This window comes from Pteropus alecto, unplaced genomic scaffold (genome assembly GCF_000325575.1).
Source record: "Pteropus alecto unplaced genomic scaffold, ASM32557v1 scaffold35, whole genome shotgun sequence".
Taxonomy (NCBI): Eukaryota; Metazoa; Chordata; class Mammalia; order Chiroptera; family Pteropodidae; genus Pteropus; species Pteropus alecto.
The window spans coordinates 7,500,611-7,505,158 of NW_006437828.1; the positions used below are offsets into that span (position 1 = coordinate 7,500,611).

The 4,548-nt window shown below is 43.8% G+C and overlaps 1 protein-coding gene across 2 annotated transcripts in view; it reads left to right on the forward strand.

The window, feature by feature from the left end:
* Positions 1-3,328: 3,328 nt before the first annotated feature.
* Positions 3,329-4,548, forward strand: part of DGKH (diacylglycerol kinase eta) — a 92,196-nt gene continuing 90,976 nt past the window's right edge. For both annotated transcript variants that reach the window (XM_006914951.3, XM_006914950.3), the window contains exon 1: positions 3,329-3,438. The gene's annotated coding sequence lies outside the window, so the exon portion shown is untranslated. The remainder of the gene's footprint in view (positions 3,439-4,548) is intronic.

Genomic DNA, 4,548 nt, shown 5'->3' on the forward strand with positions numbered 1-4,548 from the left:
GAAGGGCAGGCGACGAGGTTGGAGAGCATCGTACAGCCTCATCCCTTGACATCGTATAGAAGATTAGACTTTGTGCTGCAGGTCGTCGAGAACCAGTGCAGGGCTTTAAGCTGTGGCAGAATAGAATCAGGTTTCCATTTCTAAAAGTCACTCCGATGACCATGCAGAGGAAGCAGTGGCTTACTTACACTTTCTTCAAACCGTGCGTGTAGAACACAGAGAGAACAAACATTCCATTTTCTTCCCGATTGCCTTAAACAGAACTTCGCAAAACTCCCAGTACACTCAAAAATTCAAATTTCCAAGTGATTTGTTCTTCGGGTAAGTTACGTTTGTGTAGCGTTTTCAGTACCTCGTGTTTGGGTTTAAGAATCGCAGACTCTCCACGCTGGGTCACGTCAGATGCGGCCGCCATGCGCTTCTCACTGCCCTTCCTCTCTCGGTCCTTCGCATGTAGTTGCCCAAGCCAAATGCTTAGACTTCTCCTTGCTTCTCTTCTGTGTCTCATCCTTCATGGCTGCCAGTAAGCCCAGTAGATTCTGGCTCCAAAGTAACATCTCAGATTGTCCCATCTCAGTGATGCTAGAACCTTAGTTCGAGCTTCTGGTGTCTCTTTCTTGGATAACTACAGCAGCCTCTTAACTTGTCCCCCACTTTCTCACCCAGCTCCCCATTCTCTCTCTCTCCTGCTTCAAACATTTTTCTAGCTTTTTGCACTTAAAATGAAAAGCAGACTCCCCGTCGTGGCCCGCAGCTTCCGGCTCGTCTCCCTCAGCCTCATCCCTTGACACTCTGCCCTGCTCCAGCTGTTACGTGCCCTCACAGTGGCCTCTGAACGCGAATTCCCTTCTTCCAAGAAGTTCTTATAATTTGGTGCCTGGCAAATACTCCCTGAACTTAATAGCATAATGATATCATAATAACAACACTTTCTGCCACTTATTGAATGTTTTCTGTAACCCAGACAGTGTGCTAAGTGCTCTCCAGGCATCATCTTATAATTAAATTAGATGCAACGAGCTTGTGAAGTTGGGATTATTATTCCCATATTTTAAGAGAGGAAACCGGAGCACAGACAGCTGAAGTTGCTGGCCCAGATTCATGCTGTTAGCGTGTGGCAGAGCCTGGCTGGAAGTCTGTGTCTCGGTCCAGACTGAGCTCTTTGGTACTAAAGTTTCAAAGTATTTCGTTATCATTAAATTGTAATGATCTCACAATTCCTAGAGGACCACTTTGAGCAAACTGTAGGGAAGATCTCTTATTGAGATTGAAAGTAAGCATTAATGTAATTAACTGCCTTATTAGTGACGGCAGACTCTTTTCAATATTTTATGTCACGTTGATGATAAAAGACAGTGTAAGGTAAAAGTTGGGAATAAACTTGAATTGAGCAGATGGGTTTGATCTCAGTACCTGCTCTACATTCATATAGGTCTCAGTATCGTACATGCTAGATAATGTTCTTGGCACTTAAAGCTATTGTCACGTGCAGCCCGGTGGGATGGATTAAAACCGTGGTTCTATGAGCTGTTTTTGTCTTGGAGGCTTGCTATAGCATTAATGCTCCTCTGTGAATTCAGGATAAACATGATCCATCTCGGGCCCCATCCCAAGAGGATCATTCTGGTCAGTCCTGTGACATGTCTCCTAAGGACAATGTCACAGCAAGGCTATAAAGCTTCCTTTGCTTTAAGTATAGTTTCCTCCTTTCTCTCTTTTTCCTTCCAGTTAAAATGAAATAGTAAATTTAACTTTACTAGATAAAATAAACTCAGGGATCTTCTACTCTAATAGGTAACAATCAACATAATAAATACATCAGTAGACATAATAAATACGTAACTTACGTTACACATTAGAAGATGCAGAGTACTTTGCATGGGGGAGTAAGAAAGATCGAGATGGGGAACACGTTGCTGTATTAAATTGGAGGTCGATGCAGTGGGTCCCGTGGAGAAGGTCGGAGAATCGGAGGAGGCGAAGGATATCTGAGGGAAGAGCCGTCGAGGAGATGGTGGGTCCTCTGCAGACCTCGGGGAGGAGCGTGCCCACTGGAACGCAAAGCACCGTCGTGGAGGGAGGGACCAAGTCAGGGAGAGATACTAGGCGAAGTGGGAGGGTTGATGATGAAGTGAACTTGCATCACAAAGCGCTTAGCACAGCGTCTGGCCCAGCATCACAGAGCCCCCGCCTACTTCTCTCAGCCACGTCTCTGCCCCGCCTGGTAAACCCCATCTGCATTTATAACCAAAAGCCCTTTGAACATCCCCAAATAAGCCATGCTGTTTTAAACCTTTCTGCTTTTGCACGCACCTAAAATACCCTTCCCCATTCCTGGCCATTTCGATAAAGTCCTTTGAGACCCACCCCAGGCTCCCTCTGGGAGGAGTTCCCTCACTCCCTCTGAGGCGGAGCTGATCCTTCTCTGGACCACCAGGCGGGTGCTTGAATATGTGTTTGTTACACTAACATATGGCTAATGACAATTGACATTTAATGATCACTTACCGTGTGCCGTGCAGTAATCCTTTACGAGTTTTTCATTTATGCCTCGCCACAGCCCTGTAAGTTGTCATTCATCCCTTTTATAGATGAATAAATAAAGGCGTCAGGAAGTGTAGTAGGTTGCTTAAGATCATCCAGCTACTCAGTGGTGGCACCCGGAGCTGAGCACAAACGGGTTCTGGCTCCAGAGCCCATGCCTTTCTTTCGTTTTTTTAAAAATTTGAATTACCGTTGACATCTGTTTGTTTCAGGCGTACAGCATAACGATTAGACATTTATATACCATAAGAGATGACCAGCGCCCATCTGATACCACGCGTAGTTATTATAATATTATTGAGCGTATTCATGAGGGTTGCAGATGGGAGGAATCGGGGAGCGGGGGGCGGGTGAAGAAGGTGAAAGGGGTTAAGTACAAATTGCCAGTTATAAAAATAGTCATGGGGATGTAAAGCCCACGCCTCCTTAACCATTATATTATACTGCACCTCTGCCCTTTCTGCCATTTATTAAACGCTTACTGTATACAACTCAGTGTATGCATCACCCTGTATTGCGAGTGTTGGTTTACGTGCATGTGCCTTCCATACTATTTCTGACTACTCAGAGGTCAGGGAACCCTGTCCAATTTCCCTTTGCTCCTTGGGACTTTGCACATGAGCTCCCTTGGTTGGACAAGAAGGAGAAGAAAATACTCTCGTGTCATTTGTAGGACACGGGAAACAATATTCAAAACGTTAATGATAGTGTGTCATTAATTCTGAATATATTTGGTTTCGAATTTCATTTTAATCATGGCATTGTGCTTCTGCTTCTCCCCAGACCAGTATTAAAGAGGGGCAGCTGTTGAAGCAAACCAGTTCTTTCCAACGGTGGAAGAAGAGGTACTTCAAGCTTCGAGGCCGTACGCTTTATTATGCAAAGGACTCAAAGGTAACTCGGGCGTACGCTTTATTATGCAAAGGACTCAAAGGTAACTCGAGAGAATTCTAGCGCAAGCGCTTGAGGTTGTGGATGGGTTTGGAAGTTTGGTTCTGTCACGGTTCTTGTCACGGGCCCACTACAGCCTGACTGCTCTTATGTGAGTTCAGTGTAAACGTGATCTCTCTTGGACCAAATCCCAAGGGAGCTAATTCAAGTCACTTTCACGGTGTCCCCGAAGGACAATCGAGCAGGAAGGTTCCAGTGTGCTTTGCTTCCTTCCTTCCTTCCTTCTTTCCTTCCAGTTAAAATGAAACACTAAATGTAACCTTATCAGATACAATAAACTCAAAATTTTGGATTTCCCCCCTCTCCTTGATACTTTTTACCTGATAAATCTTTCCCTGGCCATGAGAGAGAATTTCTGTAGTTGCTAAGAAACCATTCTCTGGTTTCAGACAAGAGTTCGTATCCCAGTTTTAGCACTTTCCAGGGAAGTGGCTGTGGACAGACAGCGTGCGATGTCGAGAAGGGGTTTAAACGAGATAACAGACTTGAGGTGTTTGCCTGACACACAAAATCACCACTCAGTTATGCTAGTGGTTAAGAATAAAAATCATAGTCAAATAAGATTATGGCTTTAAATAATTTTCATATAACCGTTGAATAAAATAAGAATCAGATAGTTTGGGGAGAAAAAAATTGTAAGAATGAGTTTCCGTTTAGAACTGCTATTTTAGTAGACCTTCAAAAATAAACATTATGATTTCTTGCTACTGTGCCAGTTGAGTAATTGATCATTTCCATATTAAAAAAAAATGTATGTTTCTGATATAAATAGCAGAGTTATGCACCAGGAAGTCAGAACAAATCAACAAACAAACCTAATTCTTAGTTTACACAGCTGTAGAAGTAATAACCAAATAAAATAATCAAGCTTATTTTAAAAGTCACCGTGTCTAGGGTTGTCCCTGATCTGGCTCCATCCTGACTTTTCACATTTATTTCTCGGCAGCACTGACTGCTTGATAGTCTTCGGCTTTGCCCCCGTTCCTCACCTCCAAATAGCCTCCCCCCTGTCTCCACTTGACAAAATTCTTCGTTTTGTTTAAGATCCCCCTC